The sequence below is a fragment of the Lacerta agilis genome, chromosome 1 (genome assembly GCF_009819535.1).
Source record: "Lacerta agilis isolate rLacAgi1 chromosome 1, rLacAgi1.pri, whole genome shotgun sequence".
Classification (NCBI taxonomy): Eukaryota; Metazoa; Chordata; class Lepidosauria; order Squamata; family Lacertidae; genus Lacerta; species Lacerta agilis.
Window position 1 is genome coordinate 107,453,542 of NC_046312.1, and position 22,462 is coordinate 107,476,003.

Below are 22,462 nucleotides of genomic sequence, written 5' to 3' on the forward strand. Positions count from 1 at the left end.
TGGTGGAGCATCTGCTTAGTACTCAAAAGTCCCCTGGTTAAATCTCTGGCATCTCCAGGGTACAAGGGCACCGGTTTCTGGGCCCAAGGCACTTTGGGCCCTGATCTTTTTTGCAGGGGCTGGGCCCCCTCAATATTCAGAGAGTTCCAAGTGTGACATCAGGACATCACACATTATCATGTGCACAATGTCAGGATGGCATGTCAGGAACCCTCAATCACCTGGAGAAGCTGGAGATGCCAGAGGTTGGAATATTCCACATCCTCTGTATCACAAGCACCTTCTGATCAATTCAACTAATGCTACAACTCTATACCAACTTACCTGAGAGTAAGTCCCATTGAAGCCAATGGGGCTTATTTCTGATTGTACGTGTACAGGATTATATTGTAAGGGCTACTCAAGGATCAAACTGATGAAATAATTTCTGTGGGTTTCGATCGTCAGCTAATCGGATCAGAAGTACAACCTGAGTGCTATGTCCAGGGCAAAGGCAGAGTGGCAGGACATGTTCATGCTTCTGAATTACTCCATGTATAAATGTGTACCTGACTACATTGCCCCAATGCTGCAGAACAAATTCTTCTGAGACCCATGATTGCCCTTCTTTATTGACCTTCAGCTGTTTTAATTTGTTCAGGTAGCTTCAGCTTTGTTTGCTTTATATATTTAGATATTCAGCTGAAATATTTCCAAAGTGCCCTTTATCAGGAGATTCCAGGACAGTGAACAAGTGTGAAAACAATTCCCAAACCCTGATCCCACTTGTACTTGCTGTGCTCCACAACTTTAAGCAATTTTCTACATACCTTACTTCATACCATATGTCATCCTATTCCCTCCCAACTTACCTTGCAGTTCTAAGTTTGGAGAGAGAGAGAGAGAGAGAGAGAGAGAGAGACAGAGACAGAGACAGAGACAGACAGAGAGACAAAGAGATTAGGGTTCTTCTTCCTCTTACCCAATCTGCCCTGCTGCATTAGGGGTACATGACTATATTCCCCAAATTAGTGGGTATATATCCAAAGATCCTTGAAATACAGCAGTCTTGAATCTTCAGAACTTAAGCATCCTAACTTGTCTAAAAGGTGCATAAGAAGACAGTAGTTAGTACTTCAAAGGAAATTTGATGGTCATATAGGCAATAATTTGCATGGCTTTAAAGAGGGATTGGACCATTCATGGTGATTATATTACCTCCCATATCAGAAGCAGCGTTGAACACCAATTGTTGGGGATCATGAAAGGGCTATTGTAGGGTTGCCATATTTCAAAAAGTGTGCCAAAGGTGTCACCATGGAGGGTGCCACTACCGAGAAGGCCTTCTGCCTGGTTCCCTGTAACTTTGCATCTCGCAGTGAGGGAACCAGCAGATGACCTTTGGAGGAGGACCTCAGTGTCCAGGCTGAACGTTGGAGGTGGAGATGCTCCTTCAGGTAACTGGGCCGAGACTGTTTAGGGCTTTAAAGGTCAGCACCAACACTGAATTGTGCTCAGAAATGTCCTGGGAGCCAGTGACATTTGATATGTCCAAGTTAGTGAGAAATATCAAATCAAGCACTTGTCCATGGACCCTGGTTTGGTTTGCATTATGAAGTTACCTAGCGTAGTAGGACTTGGGGGATCCCAACACCTCTTCTCAAGCTGAATCTGCTAACATGCACAGGGGACCTCCGAATCTATTCCAGGTCTTAGGCACCAGGGAATGCATTCCATGTGGGTTATTTTAGACAATATTTTAGATTGGTCAGAACGTAGGACAGAAAGTTGTTTGCAAGCTACTGGTTCCACCCTATTCATATTGTCTCCAATTTACCTCCTTTTGTTCAAGAAGAGATGTGCTCTATTACACTGCATTCTAAAATCCTTGTTTTCCCATTCATTTGCATATTTTTGATGGCTTTGTGCTGAGCCCAAGGGTAAATAGACAGCTGCTAATAGCCATCAGTTGGAAGCCAGAAAGATATTTCTTGATCAACAACATTTTAACAATAGAGTTGTTGTGTCATCATGATTCACCAGCAAATCACTCAGCTCCATCTCAGAACTCTTTATCATTATGTTTAACTTAATTATATTAACAATCTTTTGTTATCACCAGTTGGATTATTTGAAACATGCAGAAATCCCCCCCCCAAGAGTGTGGTCATGGTACCATTTAGAGAGAGTGGTGGTCCATTTGTCAGAACCATACATGACTGTCCTCCAGAAGCACCTATAATCCATTCATTGGGGGCAGCAGTGCAGCTACAATACAAACTTATTACAGTTTTATATCATCTTAACTGTCAGGTCTTCGGGGAGTGGTAGTTTGGTGAAAATGCTAGGAATTCCTACATCCTATTATGTTTAGTGGAATCCATTTCGGAAAACATTCTCTGACCTGAAAAGAAATGCCTTAGACTATAGCTGGTGTGTCTTCAAATGTTTGCACACCCCCCCCAAAAAAACTAACCACTCCAGAACTTCAGTTTTGAGCAGTAGTAGATGATAGGGTAGGATGACAGTATAACCTCCTGCTGCTTACCAAGAGGGAGAGTGGGCAAGGCAAGGCAGTGGAGAGTTCAACTGACATGGTGCTCCTGCTGGTGTGTTTGCACAGCACTGACCTCCCTGCTTCCTTGCCCTTCCCACACTCCCTCCAGGTAAGCTGTAGAGACTCTGCTGCTAGGAGGTCAGGTAAATGCCCCCATCCCATTCTCTGCTACAGGTTTCTGACTCAAGCAAGGTGAGTGGACTGCAGAATGGACTTTTGTTCCTTTTGTTCAATCTTCCTTTGCATCTGTGAGTGCTTATTTCACACACACACCCCTTAGAATCTGTCTCTCCACCCCCTCACCAGACAGTAGCAGGCCATCTGTTTCAAGGAGCATTAATGCTATCAAGAATGCAAAAATTAATTTTCTAATACAAAAAAATTAATCTGAACTGGATTAACCGAGGGAAAGAACATTCAGCTTTCAGCTTGCATAAATCTGTAGTTTTGTTCAGTGGTTTCCTTAATCATGATTAATATTTTCATTTTATTTATAATTTTGCATGTAATTTCTTTCTAAAGGCTTTTCATGGGATAATCTGGCAATTGCTGCTGTTAATAATCCTGAGAAGATAACCTGTTTCCCTTTCCCATGGTAGGGATTATGTGTGACTTTTTGGGAAGGAGTCCAGACACTGGCAGGCCTGTCTCAGTCAGGTTGTTTGGGAGGCTAGATCAGGGATCGAAGGTCCCTGAGGAGTATTAACCAGAATCCAAATAGCTCTGCTCACTAGCAGGAAGGGGAAAGGGTGGAGTCTGCTCATGAAAAAGTTCCAAACCGTTACTTCATCTTCACAGAAATATGTTCTGTCTCATTCTGGGGAGGAGGAGTTACAGATTCAGGTTCCAGAATTCTAAAAATGCAAAAGACCTCAATAACAAAACACAGGGCAAATCTGCACCATACTTTTAAACCAGAGCAGTATCACATACCACTGTTATCATAGCAGTATCATTAGAAGCCCCCTATTCCCCTCACAGAGGCACAATTCCTAGAGTTCCCTGGGAAGAGGGATTGACTGTTAAAGCACTCTTGGAATCGTAGCTCAGTGAGTGGAATAATGGTCTCCTAACAACTCTCAGCCTCCTTAAGAAACTCGGGATCCTTTGGGGAAAGCTATGAGTGCTTTAAAGTGGCATGATACTGCTTTAAATGTATAGTGCAGATAGGCATAGTGCAATGCAATACAGCAATGGACAGAAAATCGTCAATAAAATCTAGCAGTCCTAATACAATAATATCCAGCCTCAACTATGCTGAAAACTAGGACCTGGTTCTTCTCAATTCTGTTTTTCTGATGCCTCACCTATGTGGGGCATCTCTTACTAAGAGGGAGAGCTAAAAAAATAAATAAATGAGGTAATAAGTGCTAGCTAAATTAAATTTTAGGCATATCATTAATGTGATTTCCACACACACCCCTCCCCAAAGTGTGATTTTTTAAACGGTTTGTTTCCTTTATCTCTGCCTCCACCAAGATTCTTCCAAGCAGACACTTTTGGGAGAATCTGCAACAATACAGCTGTTGAGCTGTGATAGATGGTTTTTGTATTCCAACCAAATGCTGTTTAGTTATCTTCCAATACTTTTGATGAATTGGGTTAGACATATTACTGATTCTGAGTAGGCTGAGGGCAGGCTTTTCTGGACAAGAAAATAGCTACTGTGTGCACCAGAGCTATTATATTATGGGAAGAAACTGCACCAGAATGTTGAGTCTTGAAGGTTATATTTATGAGATGGCCAATATTGTCCAAGCGGAATGGCTGAAGGTTTTCGTTTACGTTTTTCAGATAATACAAAAATATTTCTCTTAGCTATTCAGAAATGACTGAACACAGAATTATTCCTTCTTTTTTCCTGGCTTGAAGGATTTATGAATCCCACACAGGGAAAATGTAAAATACATTATATGTAAAACTGCAAACTTTAAATATTTATGTTCTAAAGACCACTAAACATTTCTACTGCTAAATATCTGCTTTAACTCGCATACAATACCGTAGGCTAGCTTTTGAATATTCATTGAAGGTTTGAGTAACTTACAGCTGATAATTAGTTTTTAATTCAATTCTGCTGCATCCAAAGAGTCTCATTTTGAAAACTGGTGGTTCTTGCGCATGCAGGCTTCACCATTCGTTTCAATGAAGGACGCCACTTCACATGCACATTCCTTTCTGTGCATGGAACTGCCTTCCCATTAAAGTTAATCAACTCCTGAGGAACTGCCCATATCTGTTTGAGCTCTTGTGACTGCAGGATTGTTGCATTAGGCTGTGCAGAGTTTAGTGCATTATGCTCCATTGACATCTTTTACCCTCATCCTGTAACAGCAACTCATTAAAGGAAACATCATGTGGATTGTTCTTCGGGATGAGGAACCTGTGACCCACCAGAGGTTTTTGGACTCCAACTCCCATCAGCCCCAGCAAGTATGGTCAAAGGTCAGGGGTGGTGTGAGCTGAACAATGTCCTGAGGGCCACAGGCTCCCTCATCCCTGTTATGAATGAGCTTCCAGCTACATGTGCAAAAGGCTGCTTTGTAAGAAGGCGACAACCTTAATCTACAAACAGGGATGCCCCATACACACTGAGCTCATACTTGTATTATCTCGTTGTCTGTCTGATGGATGCGGACCACAGGCTCCCTATTTCCTTAAACCACCTTGCATATATATCATTTTTTCCAGATGTTTTGGTGCTTGCTTATTTGTATCACTGCCGTGTTCCAAATGACATATGGTTTTGTAACTAAGAACATCGTCAATTGATACAGCGGTACCCAACTTGTCAAAAGGATGCTGAGCTGTAGCTTGTGCTTTGTCCATCCTCTGTGCAGCCAGCTTTCTCTCTGAAAAATTATTGTGAAGCCTTATGACTACAGCAAGTGCACTGAAGAAGAGAAGGTACTATTGCTAGTGTAAACTGTTCATAATACATTGAAATAAAGAATCGCAAGCGCACAAGTTTGGAAATCCAATGAAGAATTCAGTGTAATTAATTGGCTTATAGTCCTTCAAATCCTGTAAGCTTAAGTAGTTCAAGTACCTTGATTAATTTATTGCAAATCCTATCATCTAAAATTTTTGACTTTTTTCTTTAAAAAAAACCCACCTCAAAATGAATTAAAATCATAATATTGGTTTCCAGCACTGAGCTTTCTCAGAATGCTCCTTGCTTTTTATGGTACTGCTTTCCCACGGGGTTTTAGGCACATTTCCCAGAATTTTGCATGACCACCTCCAGTTTCAGAAGCTTGCAAATTTTTGCTTCAGGTTGTCTCATCTATAATCTGGGGATCTGATGGTCAAGCCAGTAAAAAGAGACAAGGACTAGAAGAAATAAATTTACAACATAGCAGCACCCTCAAACCATCTAAAGAAAAACCTCAAATCCCACTCCCTACAGGAATGAGTTTAACTGCCAAGTTCCTCATGAGTTCCCAAGTGAAGATATTTGGCAATGTGGAAGGTTGGTGTTACCCAACTGTGCAGCTGCTTTTTGCTGACCCCAGACAGTCAAATCATACCCTTAGGATGCAGTAATAAAGAGGTGTTCTTAACTCCTATTTCACAGTGGAGAGGGGAAATGTGGCAATGACGAAGCAAATACTTAGCCTTAATAAATTACATTGAGAATCTGTTTTAAAAAACCAGTATTTTAGGAGGGGAAAACACAAGGCAAAGTCTCAGTGAGGCACAACCTTTATTAAGAAAAACGCCACACAGAGTAGAAGCCAGCTTTCAAGTTCTCCAGAACTGCTTAGGCTGGAAGTTAGAACCACAATGAAGGAGGAGGTGGAGGAGGCACAAGAAAGGGAGAGGAATTGCTGAGCATAATGTTGAAGCTGCAGAGTCTGCAGATATGGTGCAGGAGGTGGTAGGCAGACCATGTTTGGCACTGCAAGGTGCAAAGCAGAGTTCAGGTTGCACTGAGAACTGCCGGAACAAAGAAACAATGATGGTTGTTCCCCCTGTACTGTTGGAAACCAGAGAATCTAGCAGTTATCTGGATGTGTCTTCAGGACTGAAGAGGACATGGGGGAACCATCTGAGGCAGGAAGCAGAAGAGAAATGTGGCAACACATATTTATGCGTATCTATGTTTGTTTTATTTATTGCATTTATACATAGCCTTTCTGCCAATGTCCCCAAGGCGGTTTACAATGTTAAAATGCTAACGCAAATAAATGATACAAGACTTTATGAATCGAAAGTGGAGACACTATATGTACTTTATTTTGTAACATAATATTTTGTGTGTATGTGTGTGTGTGTTTACACACACACACACACAGTCATACCTTGGTTGACGAATGCCTTGGGACTTGAACGTTTTGGCTCCTGAACACCGCAAACCTGGCAGTGAGTTCCGTTTTGAGAATGTTCTTTGGAACCTGAACATCCGGCTTGGCTTCCACAGCTTCTGATTGGTTGCAGGAGCTTCCTGCAGCCAACTGGAAGACGTACCTTGGTTTCCGAACATTTTGGAAGTTGAACAGACTTCTGGAACAGATTCCGTTCGACTTCCAAGGTACGTACGTGTGTGTGTGTGTGTGTGTGTGTGTGTGTGTGTGTTCTCTCTCTCTCTCTCTCTCTCACACACACACACGTAAAAGTTGCACCTGACAAAGGCAAGGGGAGAGGGCACAGGCCCCGCCTCTCTCACTCTCTTTTTCCTTTTCACAGGGCAGGTAGTGTCAGTTTGCACTGTGTGGGGAGGGGACTGTTTGACATATTTCCTCTCTTCTTCCTTCTCACAGGGCAGACCCCTTTGGCCCTGGGAAGGAGAGGAGTCAGTCCAACTCAAGCAGGCCCTGATGTTGCCCTAGCAACAATACACTCAATGACTGTTAATCTATCTGTTTTTGCATCCTTTGCTGTGTGAATTTGACAACGGTTGTCTTTGTAGATTTCCTGGTAAATTTTACTAACATGCTGCTTTGCAGAAACTGGAGAAAACTGAAGCAGGAAAGGCACCCCATTGGTGGGAAGATAGCATTCAGAGTTTGCCCCCATGGTTTTGTAATGTCTAACAAAATTCTTTTGTTTTGGGTCTTTTGGTGAGCACACAAAAGAACAAAATTACCTTATCCAAACTGGGGAAAACAGGTGTGTGAGGATTTATTTTGAATGGTGGAACAAGAAGGCATTTACCATGCACCATTCAGAATATTGCCCATAAACTGCTATGTAAATTATGGACCTGGTCAAAGAGGGAGGGACCTTCAAGCTTTCTAGACAGAAACTCTGATATTGCTCTAAAAGCATAAAATAAGGATCGACTGCAATGCCACATATGCATATTTACTCAGAAGGAAATCCAAACAAGATCACTGGAACTTCCTCCCGAGTAAGTGGCTTTAAGATTGTATCCTAACTGTGCCATTGTACACACGTCTACTCAGAAATAAGTCCGCAGTGGGGCTTACTCCCAAGTATAGTGCTGAGGCCTTTCAACTGAAATCTTGGTTTAGGAATCAACTGAAATCTTGGTTTAGGAATTCAACTGAAATCTTGGTTTGGAAAACACAACATATGTGCAGTTTGCTTCCAGCTTATGTTGCCTTTCAAACATCTGCCCTCATAATTTGAAGCTTCTACCTGAAAACATAATGACAGGAAAATGACTTTAAAAAATGCAGAAAGATTTTTTCCAGGAAGCTACAAAGCACAACAGAAGCTTGGCAATGGCATACGGCCTGAACCCTTCTCCTTACGGTATCATAATAGGAAAAAGCAAGTTATTATACTGCTAATCTTTATTATCTGCCATCGACTCTGGGCTAAGCCATTCTCTCACAGCTCTTCCCATCCATAAAACTGTATAGGAGACACTGCTTTGTATCATCTTCTAAGATTTTGACATTTTGAGGCGAGTGCCTGGTGCTCTGTCTTAAGTAATAAATAACTTTAGATAAGAGTCTATTGTGGCCGAGTATGATGGTAACACACTATTGTGTTTGGGCAGGGAGGAGGGGAAGCTTTTATTACTTTTCATCCTGACCAATATAAAGCTGGGAGTTCATTTGCCGTCCTCTGGGCCTTTTCTTTTCAAGTCCGACCTCTGCTGAAGTTTTGCATGTTTTGGGGTTGCTGTCAGTCTGTTCAGGAGTCCTGTCTTCCTGCCAGTGCACATCATCTTATATTTGTGAATGGTGTGTTGCTGTTCTTAAGCTAGCTAGCTCACTTTAAGACATCTTTTTGCTCACATTTGTTTTTAATCCTCCGGTACCCAAGGGTAATTAACCCAAGCAATGTTGACATGCAGCCATGGATTTTATTAGCACTGGGATCAATGCTTTGCTCTTTAAGTGCTTTGCAGTTTAAGAAATGTGGGGTGCTTTTACTGAAGAGGTTGAAAGGTTTTTGTTTTTAGTTTTTTTAAGTTGAGTTGCTAGATGGAAGAAAAGTGTCTTCATGTTCCGTTTGCTGTGGCACTTTAGATTTCTGTACAGTTGTTGCAGATCTCTGTGGATTGACAAAATATACAACACAGCGTTGATATTGATGATACTTGTAACTAATTCTGAATTAAACAGAATCAGCAGTATACATTGTGGTAACTTGTTTAAAATGCAGTTTCCTGCTGGGCTTTTAGCTATTTTATATTGACATGCTATGTACACAAACATCCTAAGTCCCCTCAGGCCTGAAAAATGTTTCAGGCTGTAAAGCTTTAGGAAAACTTATACATTTCTGTCATAAATTACACAGTGTAAGAATCTGAGATGTTAAAGCATAGAATAATGGAATTATAGAGTTGGAAAGGTTCTTGAGAGTCATCTAGTCCAACCCCCTGCAATGCAGGAATCTCAGCTAAATCATGCATGACAGATGGCCATTCAGCCTCTGCTTAAAAACATCCAAGGAAGGGGAGACCACCATCTCTCATAGGAGTCTGTTTCACTGTTGAACAGCCCTTACTGTCAGAGAGTTCTTTCTGCTGCTTAGTTGGAATCTCCTTTATTGTAACTTGAATCCATTGGTTCGGGTCCTCGCCTCCGAAGCAGGAAAAACCAGGCTCGCTCCATCCTCCATGTGACAGCCCTTTAGATATTTGAAGATGGCTATCATATCTCCTCTCAGTCTCCTGTTTTCCAGGCCCAACTCCATCAACCGTTCCTTAGAAGGCTTGGTTTCCAGTCTCTTGATCATCTTGGTTGCCCTCCTCTGCACATGTTCCAGCTTGTCAATATCTTTCTTAAATTGTGATTCCCAGAACTAGACACAGTTCTCCAGGTGTGGTCTGACCAAGGCAGAATAGAGCAGGACAGTAACATCCCTTGATCTGGACACTATAGTTCTGTTGATGCAGTTTAGAACATTATTAGCATGCATATATATATATTGCTGCTGCTGCATCAAACTGTTGACTCATGTTAAACTTGTGGTCTACTAAGACCTCTAGATCCTTTTCACATGTACTACCAGCAATCCAGATGTTCCCCATCTTATATTTGTGCAGCTAGTTCTTCCTGCCTAAATGCAGAGCCTCACATTTGTCCCTATTGAACTCCATGTTCGGCTATGATGCTCAATGGGTGGTCTTGCTCAAGTCACAATCTTGCAGCCTAGCCTATCTCAAAGGGTTGTTGAAAGGCTCAAATGCTCACAGAAAGACCAATATATTAATGGAACAAATGCTTTAGCATTATAGAACAACTTTGATGTTTCTCCTGAGGTGGTATGGTTGACAGGTGCCTGTTGACTGTCAAATTCACATGGTAAACAATGCAAAGACATGCTACAGCTGGGTAATATACAATATTGGTCATACTCAGAGTAGATAATTGAGTTCAGTGGGCCTGAGTATGACTTAGTTGGATTTCACTTCCACCACACATGCACCAAACACAGGATGCTAATCTTGAAGTGAGACGAATGCGTATCAACACACACAAATGTGTGGAACTGAATCCACATGTTCTCAAAGAACAGATTTTTTTCCAATATTGTCACCAGACAACATGGATTACAGGAGTCTCTTCCATGCTTTACTCTCCAAATTATTTTTGTTCTAAAGCCAATTAAATACATATCAGTGTATGTGTCACATCTTCCTTTTAACCCATGGACATCGTATAAGCTCCACAATTGTTATAAATATTTGGTTATGGGCTCTCCCATTCATTTGGCTGTGGATACATTACTGGTGCCCCCCACCAATAGTGTTTGAAGCCATGTGCATATGACATGGCACCGGTTTTAAAAAGGATATTGACAAGCTGGAACATGTGCAGGGGAGGGCGACCAAGATGATCAAGAGTATGGAAACCAAGCTTTATGAGGAAAGGCTGAGGGAGTTGGGTATGCTTAGTCTGGAAAAGAAAAGACTGAGAGGAGATATAATAGGCATCTTCAAATTTCTGAAGAGCTGTCACATGGAGGATGGAGCAAGCTTGTTTGCTGAGGCTTCAAAGGGTAGAACATGAACCAATGGATTCAAATAGCAAGAAAGGAGATTCCAACTAAATATTGGGAATAAGTTTCTGACAGTAAGAGCTGTTCGACAGTCAAATGGGCTCCCTCAGAAGGTGGTGGCGTCACCATCCTTGGAAGCATTTAAGCAGAGGTTATGTGGCCATCTATCCATTAGCCACAATTTGTATCTGCCTCGTAATTTCTTGAGAAATACAGCTGTTGGATGTGCTTCCCCTCAAAGCAGCTTCCATCTGATTTGAAAACGTAAGGCACATTCACTTCATGATGAAACTGTGATGTATACACTTGACCTCTTTGACACATGTGTAAATGCCAGCTGTGAGAATAGGAGTTTTCCAATGGGATGGGGGGTTGCAGGTGGAGTTGAAACCAAACAGGCAATGCATATTGTGTGAAGTCAACCTTACTGTGTTCTAAGTTGCTAACCTGTACATAGCCTTTGAGAATGAGAAGCATACAATGTTGCATGAAACTCAAAAAACAAAAACAAGTGATCTCCCTATTTCCTGGGACAATCTCCATCCTTGGCCACGAACCTCTCCTTTGTTGCTACCGATGGCTCTGCTACATTCCCTCACCCCACAGCCCCATTCCTAAATACCTATCTGTTAGAAACGCAACGAAGCCAGCTTTCAGATAAGAAAAGGAATGAAAATGGGGGGGGAGGGCTGGGGAGGAAAGGAACGGGGAAGGCTGGAGTCATCAGGGACAAGGGATCAGAAAGGTGCACTTTCTGCTTGCAGCAGGTACAAACCTTCCTTCAGCATGGGGGCATATTATGCTATCTCTGCCCTATACACCTGCCCCCCCCCCCGCGATGCTAATCCCACCTTCCTTGCGTGCAGCACTTACTCTAAAGGTATTCTCCCAAAGAAGCAGTGATTCCTTTGGTACCGATTCGTCCCTCCCCCCCCCTCTCTTTCTACCCTGGGTCCCTCCCACCGCCGCGTCCCTCTGATTCCCCCCCGGTTAAGGTGGAAGGGGGTGGCCGAAGCCAAAACGCCCGCGCCACCTTACACGAAGCCTCTGGCAAGGCGGACGCACCTCGGCGCCGCAGCCCGCGCAGCCCGAGCCCCCGAAAGCCCCACCAGGAGCCGGCGGCACCTTCCTTCGCGCTCTCCCGGAAGCCGAGCTGCCGACTGAGGCAGGGGGAGAAGAAGAACGCGAGGAAGCGAGGAGTCGACCACGGGGGCTGGGTGGGCGGGGGCAGCGGCTGGGTGGGCAGCCCTCCTCCCGCCATTGGTGGGCGCCCCTCTCTCCCGGGGAGCCCGAGAAGGCGCCGATTGGCTGCCGGCGCTTGTCAGTCGGCGAGGGCCGAGTTCCATTGCTGGCTGGGCGTGCGGCGTGAATAGCTGCTGCTGCTGCTGCTGCCGCGGCGGCTGGTGCAGCTGCGGGGAGAGCGGGGCTGGCGGCGCGGCAGCGGCGGAGGGAGAAGGGATGCTGGCGGAATGGGCGGCCGGGCAGGAAAGCGGAGAGCAGGAGCCGGAGCTCCGCTGAGAAGCGTCCGCGCTGCTGCTGCCCGTCAAGGGAAGGACGTGAGCTGAGCCCAGCCGGTGAGGTTTGGCGCCGGGCAGGATTCTTCCTGGGTGTGTGTGTGTGTGTGTGTGTGCGTGTGTGTATTGTGGCTGTGGCTGTGCGTGAGGGGCAGGATCTCCCCGCGCAGCATCCGTTGTTGGAAGGGCTGGACTCGGGCGGCGCAGGGCAGGGGATCGGCCGCCGCCGGGCAGGGCTGGGCTGGGGGGCGTTGAGCAAGATGTCTGGGCAAGGGGTGAGCGCGGCTGCTGCTCCTAGGTGGCATGGGCGCCTGAAAGGCATGGGCGCACTTGGCGGGGCAGAGGCGCCCGGCCGCCCTCCGGAGCATTGCTCTGGTGCTCGGATGCCCTTCAAGGAGGCTTCGCCGGCAGCCGGAACGCGAGGAAGAAGGAGCATCCAGGAAGCCCCGCAGATGGAACTTTATTGGCCTAATTAAAAGAGGATTTGCATGGCGAGGGGAAGCGCGGATTTGCAAGGCAATGCCCTGGGCGCGGGTTGCTGGAGAGCAAGAGGGTTTGCTTGCTTTTAGGTTCTTTTTGCTTCTTGCAAGCGAAACTTGAGGAGGAGCCCGTGGCCTTGCGGGCTTCGCCCCGCAGTCCATGCCCGAAGTTGAGGAGGCGAGCCCTTGGACTTCTCTCCTAGTAGCTTCGAGCTTCTCAGACCTTTGGATGAGTCAGGTAGGCAGCCGCCCAACTCCTTCCCTGCCCACCTCTGCCTTGGTTCCAGTACCTATAGATCCACCGTGTGGATGCCAGGCTTTGGGTTCAGCTCGCCTACTTTTTCTGGAGCTTTTCCTGTGTGAGAGAGAGTACTATTGGATGCGTGTGTTTGGCTGGGGGTTGGTGGAGAAGAGCAAGCTATTGTTTTCATGTCTGAGCGAGAGAGTTGAGAAGTCCAGTGGCTCTCAGCTGTGAACTGTCAGTTCCCCACAATGGGATGCCGGATTATTTGCTAGCCTGCACTGTTTGACTTCCAAAGTGTATTGATGTCAGGGCAGCTGTTACTTTGCTTTTACCCCTCCCAAATAAGATGCAGGGATTTATTTATTTATTTTAAAAGACAGATTGCCAATTAAGGAAACAGTGTTAACCTTCTGTTTTCCTAACCATCTCCGCAGGGGACTGGGTTTGATTTTATTCTCCCACAGAAATTGCGTTAAATGAAAAGGGCTTTTTTTTTTTTGTTCCCAACTCTGCTGGTGGCTAATGCTGGTTGGTTGGTAGATTTGGAATCTTGCAACTTTGGGAAGTGGATGGGATGACCCATTAATGCTTGTTCCTTAATAGCTTTTTTGAGGATTTTTTTTTTTTTAAAAAAAAGAAGAACTCCCTGAATATTGATACTAGAGGAGGTAATGGTGTTAGTCTGTTGTAGCAACGATGAAGAAAGGGTCTGGTGGCACCTTTCAGAAAGCTAACTGATCTTGTGGTATAAGGTTTCATGGATGAGAAGTCACTTGCTTTCCTATACAAAAGTAAGCCTGTGAGGTTTACTCTCAAGTAAACGTGCACTGGATTGTGGCTGCAGCCATATGTATCCTCTTGAATATGACAAAGTGGGTTGCTTGTAGCCATAAAACCTTTTGGCATGATAAATTGTAAGTCTTAAAGATACATCAGAACTTTTCCTGTTTTTTTCCTTAGGGATATGCAACCCTAAGGAAAGTTGACTTCTCGTGGTTCTTTCAGGGGTAAATGCAATACAGTAAAGAAATGAAGCAGAAAAAGCTACTCTGTGCATACTGAGAAAAGAGCAAGCTAGTGGTCAAAAGACACATGCCCCAAAGAGAATAGCAACTTAGCTGAGATTTTGTTTGCAGAAAGTTTATTACGAAATCCCTGACCTTGACTTGCGGAGGATAATGTGCAGTGCTGCCCTTGGCATGTTTACTCTGAAATAAGTTCAGTTGCGTTCAGGGGGGCTTACTCCTTTGTAAGGGTGGTTAGGATCACAGCATTAAATTCTTCCAAACCTTAGGTCTCACCAGGTGAGTTCTGGATTTACTGGGATGTGTTGTTTCTTCTTGAAGACTGGAAACAATAAAACAAAGCAAAACTTCAGGTTATCCAGTAGTGTTTTGGTATCTTAGCATGCATTGGTTGTTCTCATACTTTTCTTAAAAAGGAATGACTCCATGGTGCAAAACATTAACTCATAATTATGAGAGGGATCTTTATTTTTATTTTTTATTGAGCTTAATGCTTCTAAATTTCCTGAAGCATTGTGCCACTGATGTAATTAGCAGCCAAACACCAACACATTGGGGAAAGAGTAGCATATCTATGATCTTCCATCTGATGTAGAGTCTAATCTACATACTATTCTAATGATTTGTTAAATAATGGATTGTGATCTGCAGATACCTTGGCCTTATAAATTCAAAGCCAGTGGTGGGATGGTAGGGAGACTGCTCAAATATTTAAGATGGTATTTTGTTCTGCTAAAACCATCTGGTTCCCTGCTGGCATTTTTAGCTCTGAAAATGTCCTACATAGTTTTGAAGTCTAGGAATGTGCCATGTTGCTTATGCGACCTCCTTCCCTAACACACATGAATTCTCTTCTCTGTTTCAAGGTTGTATTATCCCCACTTTCCCCTTGATGCCTGAACTGGGTAAACCATGGTTAGCACTCACTAATAATTCATGTTTTGCAAACCAACCTCAAACCATGGTTTCAAGTTGTGCTTTGTTTGAGTGTCAGCACCAGTCATATTTTACTTGATTCAGACTTGGATGCTACATTTGAAAGCTGTGGTTAGGACAACTTAGAAATGGATGAGTAATTGATGTATCAGGGAGGGGGAAGAGGAAGGAGTGCTTAAACCCACAATACACCCCCAGACCTCCAGAACATGGTGCAACCTGGGTTACTGTGTCTTGCTTGGATGCACAAATCCATTCATAATAGTTGACACCAGTGGGCTTTGGAATACTTAATCCTTTGGTCAAATCAGGTGTCAGGTCTGGTTGTCATTAACAGCATGTGTGTGTTTTGCACTAATAAGCTTTTATAGCTGTATTGTCAATATTAAGTAGGTTTTAATACTCAGTGTTTTCCTTGCTCCCAATAAAACACAAATCTTCTGCCCTGCAATGCACTTTTTAGAGAAAAATATATTTACTTACTGGAAACAGACCTGAAATGGTACTTTATCAGATTTATGAATTTATAACATATGGTGCTAGAAAAGTGTTAAACTGATGTGATGCAGTTAATGAAATCTATTTAAGATTTATTTTTTTTAGGTAGCTGGGTACCGGTACACTGCAGAGAGCTGTGTGCAGTTTGTTCTATTCCTACTTTGTGCTTCCATTCTAGTTTTTCCTGACCTACACCACTGGGTGCAGTCAGTGTCAAAAATTTTTCTAGCGGTTTAGTGACATAGACAAATGCTGTTTTGTCAAAAGGCAAGGTTGAAACCCCCAAACTGATTTTCCTTGTGCCTTATGTTGTATATTGGGGCTTCAATCCATCGTTCGTTTGATTCCTGCTTACTCACTTGGGAAATCCTATTTACTTCAGCACAATTATTCATCTGAATAGAAATATAGGAAATCTCCCTTCTTTTTATTGTATTGCCTTACCTCTTAAGCTACTGGTCCTCTGGGAAGCTATTGCGTTTGGAATTACTGTACAAAATAATGGGTTGTCAACAATGCTAGCCCTACTCGGAGTAAACCTATTGAAACTAAGGGGCCTAAGTTAGGCATGTGTGTTAATTTCAGTGGGTCTGCTTTGAGTAGGACTAGCAATGAAAACTAGTTGGTGCAAATAAGAATGATATAAGAATAAGAATAAAATCAAAGCAATGTAAAAGTAATTCATAACCCAAAAGCTTCTATTTCAAAGGCCTGATGGAAGGGGCATTTCTTTGCCCTAAATGAAATGGATCTGGTAGGGAGCCAGCACTTAAAAGACCGTGTGCAATGCAGATACGTCAAATAACTAAGGCACACCAAGTTCATTGAGGCTTACTCCCAGGTAAGCAGCCACAGGACTGCTGCCTCAATGTGTGGTATTGTTATTTTAATGGATCAAGAACTTTTTTTTACATTATTATAATCTTTTGTGTTCAAATTGTTGAATACACCAAACTTAACCACAACAATGGTTGGGCAGTGTTGGAGATGGTTGGACAGTGTTCTCGAAGCTACTAACATGAGTTTGGCCAAACTGCGAGAGGCAGTGAAGGATAGGCATGCCTGGCGTGCTCTGGTCCATGGGGTCATGAAGAGTCGGACACGAATGAACGACTGAACAACAACAACAACAACCACAACAAAGCTGTAAATGCTACTACTACAGAATAACTTTTTTTAAAAAAAAATATGACTCAACCACCACAAGGCATATTATTTTATCATATGCATATTTGCCATATCTTTTTGTGTTTTGTCTTTGCATTAAAATATGAAACGTTAAAAAGAGCATTCAGTTTCCATTCTGCCTTTCAAAATGGCAGAAGAAATACAAGTTCCTTCTGGAAATATATTTGAATCCTATTGCCTGTATAATTAGCAAGCTACTATATTTCTTTGAAAAAGAAACCTGCTTATTTTCCTCATTGCATGAAAGGGATGTAAACAATTAATTTATGTGTTTGGCTTTTGAAAAAAAAAATGGAATGAAAGTCATTTTTGCACATGCCAACCTGCTGCCTGATTTAATTGCACAAATAAAGATTATATCACAGCACTAAAATCTCAGTGATGAAATTGGCAGCAATAAAGCGACTTACATGGATACAGCAGGAGAAAACAAAGCCCTTAAATATTGTGTTTGTATACAACAGGTCGAACTACTAAAGTGGTTTTTAAGAACTGCAGAGGTGTTCTTCTTGTTAATTTAGTAATCTCTCCCATTTTTATGAACCCTTCCAAATTTCGTTCTGACTGACATGGGAAAGTTACTCTTCTCCTTGAACTAAAGTTAATTGGTGACGTCTATGTCTCCCATTGAAATGATTTTTTTAAAAATAAATGCACATTTTTCAGGCACTCAGCAGACCTCCCACGGGCTACCAAGGCAACCGAGAGATGAAACTACACTGATCTGTCAGTTGCTGCCTTACATGTTCCAAGTAACTTGATGGTTTTCTTTGGGACATGCATAGATTATCCTTCATTTGCATGAAGGAACTTTGATCTTGGGTAGAAGAACGTTTTCCTAGTTTCTCTGATGCCCTCCCACAACCTAGTCTGTGGTCTGGATTCTTCATCCAAGTCTCTCCACATACACCAAGACAGGTGTTTTGATGCATAGCCATGTAATGACTTGCAAAATCAGTGCACAGCTCAAAAAGACCAGCTGGAAAATTGTCATCTAGTAGTCTCAACCCCTGGGGACGTGGGTGGCGCTGTGGTCTAAACCACAGAGCCTTGGGCTTGCTGATCAGAAGGTCGCCGGTTTGAATCCCCATGACAAGGTGAGTTCCCGTTGTTTGGTCCCTGCTCCTACCAACCTAGCAGTTCGAAAGCACTCCAAAAAGTGCAAGTAGATAAATAGTGGGAAGGTAAACGGCATTTCCATGCGCTGCTCTGGTTTTGCCAGAAGTGGCTTACTCATGCTGGCCACATGACCTGGAAGCTGTCTGCGGACAAACGCCGGCTCCCTCGCCTATAGAGTGAGATGAGCGCTGCAGCCCCAGAGTCGTCCACGACTGGACCTAACGGTCAGGGGTACCTTTACCTTTAGTCTCAACCAACAGAAAGAGTGGAAATGCAGAGTATATGAAGGTTCTGTAGACTGATGCCAGTGTAGTATTGCTACCTATTTGTTGTATATTATTGTCTTCAGTGTGTTTTGACTAACTAAATTCTTTATCATTCTTCTTAGAGCAGGGGTGGGGAACATTTGACCTTTCAGATGTTGTTGGACTTCAGATGTTTCTGTCCAGCCCATCCAGCTCGGCCAATGGTCAGATATGACAGGAGTTGTGGTCCTGTACTGTCGAGAGGGCCACAGATCCCCTACCCCATGGTTAGAGAATTGGTCTCTCTATTACCTTGTTATCTTAACAAAATAAAAAATTAAAAAATTCCTTCCAGTAGCACCTTAGAGACCAACTAAGTTTGTTCTTGGTATGAGCTTTCGTGTGCATGCACACTTCTTCAGATACACTGAAACAGAAGTCACCAGACCCTTATATATAGTGAGAGAGTGGGGAGGAGTATTACTCAGAAGGGTGGTGGGAATGGGTGATTGGCTGATAGGTGTGGAAAACCTGTTGACGACTGTTAACGACTGCATTTGGTCTGACAGGAAAAAAGCAAGGGGTGAGATGGCTAAAGATAGCCTTGTCATGTATAATGAGATAAGAATCCAATGTCTTTGTTCAGAACAGGCCTCTCCATGGTTTTAAGTTTGGTAATTAGTTGCAATTCAGCAACTTCTCTTTTCAGCTACTTTGAGATCTTGTATAGAATGTCCTGAGAGACTGAAGTGTTCTCCTACTGGTTTCTCTGTCTTGCGATTCCTGATATCAGATTTATGTCCATTTATCCTTTGGCGTAGGGTTTGGCCTGTTTGTCCAGTATAGAGAGCTGAAGGGCACTGTTGGCATTTGATGGCATACACAATGTTAGAAGATAAGCAGTTAAATAGTCCTGATATGGTATGTTTGATGTTGTTGGGGCCAGTAATGGCGTTGTCCAGGTGTATGTGGCAGCAAAGTTAGCATCTGGGTTTATTGCAGGCTCTGGTACCAGTGTCCATGTTAAGTCCTGTTGTTGTATTATTGTGGGTGAGGAGTTGTTTAAGATTGGGTGGCTGTCTGTAGGCGATGAAAGGTCTTCCTCCCAGAGCTTGAGAAAGAGAGTTGTTTTCTTCAAGAGGTCTGGTGACTTCTGTTTCAGTGTATCTGAAGAAGAGTGCATGCACACGAAAGCTCATACCAAGAACAAACTTAGTTGGTCTCTAAGATGCTACTGGAAGGAATTTTTTAATTTTTTTATTTTGTTTTGACTATGGCAGACCAACACGGCTACCTACCTGTAACTTCTTATCTTAGCTGAAAATGTTGGTGGTGGCCCATTTTGCCTTAAGTGACTTGAGTTCATCATACCTAAGAGAACATATCTATCCCTTTGTCCCATCACAACCTGGAAGACCAACTGGAAATACCCTGCTATGTTTACAAGCCACACACCAAGCTGCAATGGCATTTATTTATTTTTAAAGACTTATAATCCACCCTTTCCCAGAGAGGTGTTTATGATGATGGCTTCTCAACTTTGGGTTTTGATTCTTTTGCTGATTTATTCAGATGCAAATGTGATTGTCTTCAGGAAGCAGTGGAAGACAGTTTTCCAGTTGACTTTGTGTATGAGGAGGGAAGAAGGGAATTTTGAGTGCCTTAGTTGCAGTTTGATTACAGTATTTTAACTGCCCAGGTCCTTTGTATGCAGAGAACAATACATAAGAGGTAAAAAAAAAGTTCCATAGGAAGTTACTAATGACGTGTAGATGCAGAAAATGTCAGGAGAACATCTAGTGAGCTGGACAAAAGCAACTGGATCACAATAAAAAGTCTGCAACTCTCATTGCTATTTTTCTATAATGATGTTTTTCAAACTGTGTTCCCTCTATTAAAACTTTTTTTAAGGTCTACACTAAATGATGGATTTTAATTTAATAAGAAAGTTTTGGGTTTTGTTTTTTGCAGGAAACCACCTAGATGATGTAGTCATTTATATTTATAAAAATTATAAATTTTTAAATTTTGCAAGTACAGTTTTAATCAATATCAACAACTATATCCTCTAGCGTCCTGGACTTCATTGGAAGTTTCTTATGGCTTTCTTAATGAGAAAAATTGTTAACTGATAGACAAGATGCCCTAAGTAGTTGTTTCTTCACTATTATTTATCATCCTTTGCAAAGGCCAGTGGCTGGGGAATGTTGAGCAGTTTCTGTTGTGTGTTGTCAACTCTGGAGACAAATACAAAAGGGCCCTTTGTCAGGCAAAGGGGCCTAGAAAGGTTTTGCCCGTTGTAAATTTGAAAACCACTGCTCTAGAATGTAAGAAACAGTGCTAAAAGTGAGGTTTTGACATTTTGGAGAGGCTGGGCAGCTCTGCCGCTCATGGTCATCTATGGCTGACCCCTTATCCAGTTTCTATTGCTACAGGCAACCAAGCATCTTCTCATTTCCGTTGCAATTCCACAGTATATTTACACGAACATTTCTTAACAAATAAGCAGAGGAAACAAAGTTAGGGTCGCAAATTTGTTTTCCAGGAAACCAATTAGTTCAGTGTGACAGAAGAAAGCACTGATATTCAATCAGGAAGACATTGCAAATAGATTGTCTACCTAAAGCTGTGTCTTTCAACAGTGCTTCTGAGCTGTGCCAGGGAGAAAGGAAGAATGGGAAGAAAGTCTTTGTTCCTAATTATGAGGCTATGTCTCTAAAAAATATAATTAGACAGAGGGCTGCTATGCAGCCCAATTCTATGCATGTTTACCCATAAATTATTCCCATTATCTTCAATGGAGCTGACTTGCTAGCAAGTGTGCTTTACGATGGAATGTTTAGGAATAATACTGTCCATTCAAGGCATGTCCAGCAAATAAGGCTGTAGTCTTTATTGGCATAATTGGTAGACCAATCACTATGCTTTTGTTGATTAACCAAGGGGGCACATTTTAATCACTGGGCTGAAAAGGAAGGACACATTTGTTTACTTTGAGGCCATATGAGGTTTTGCCATGGATATTAAAATTAAAATGCTTAAGAGAGTTGTTTTCTTCTCACCATTTGTGGTATCCTTTAAAATATAAAATATAAACAATGCACCATAATAACTTGGCCAGCCTTGGATTCTATCCACCTTGACTTTGTGTGTGAGAGAGAAAGAAAGAGGGGGAGGGAGGGAGAGATAGATAGATGGAGATATATATATATATATATATATATATATATATATATATATATATATATATATATATGCTTCTGGCTGTGGTTATTCTACCATCTGTCCTCCTTCAGCAACAGTGGGTGGGTGGCCTTTCCAAGTGCCACCCATGGCTAGTGCTACTTAACCTGAGAAGCAAAATAGGTGAAATGTTCTAGCTAAGTGGTAGTTCATCTCCCTTGTATGCAGAAGGTCCCAGATTCAATCCCCAACATTGCCAGACAGGACTGGGAAAACAACCCTGCCCGAATATCCATTTCCAGTCTATGTGGACAGTGTTAAGTTAGTTAGCCCAATGGTCCGCATCAGTATATAAGGCTTCTTTCTGTGTTTCTGTGCTCTAGTAGCCTGTTTGAGGAAGAAGCATGTGAGATGACATTCTTCTGGAAGCCTCTGCTAACATTTTGCAGGAAGAGTTTTTGTTGATGCTATCCTTTTGTTGGCTCATTTCCACTTCAGTGCTAAACCTGCTGTGGAGCACATTCTGATTCTAGGTTGAGAGTGTTAAGCTAACTTGCAACAAATGAGTAATTTTTTATTTATTTTTTGGCCATAGCAGTAGGGTTGATTGGAGGAATCAGTCTTTCATCGCTGATCCACCCCCTCCTAGACTAATGTGTACATAGGAAGGTGGTTATCCAGCAACTTTTGCACTTTTGGGATGCTCCATGTTTTCTGTTCACATGATCACATTTTGAAATGCATCTTCTGGGAGAAAAAATGTGCTTAGAAATTTAAATGTGAATTTCCATGTAGATTGTGTGTGTGTGTGTGTGTATGTGAAAAGAAGCAGCAATTAATGCTGAAGTAATGTACATGCAGGATGGGGCAGTCTTATAGGTGAGTGCATGCAAAAGTGACATGAACCAGAAATTCATCCTCCCTAGTAGATTCCCATTTATGGTCATGGGAGCTTAGATACATGCAATAGAGACCTTCTTTCTGCACTCAGAGGGTGGTGTATAAGTCTCACGAAAGAGATAGGGGCCAAAAATAGACTGAATCAACCATCCTTTTGATATATGCACACAC

At 42.7% G+C, this 22,462-nt stretch overlaps 1 long non-coding RNA gene across 1 annotated transcript in view; it reads left to right on the forward strand.

The window, feature by feature from the left end:
* The first annotated feature begins 12,283 nt into the window (after window positions 1–12,283).
* LOC117056274 overlaps window positions 12,284–22,462 on the forward strand; it is a 142,100-nt gene continuing 131,921 nt past the window's right edge. The window contains exon 1 of the long non-coding RNA XR_004427720.1: window positions 12,284–12,534. This is a non-coding gene — a long non-coding RNA (uncharacterized LOC117056274). The remainder of the gene's footprint in view (window positions 12,535–22,462) is intronic.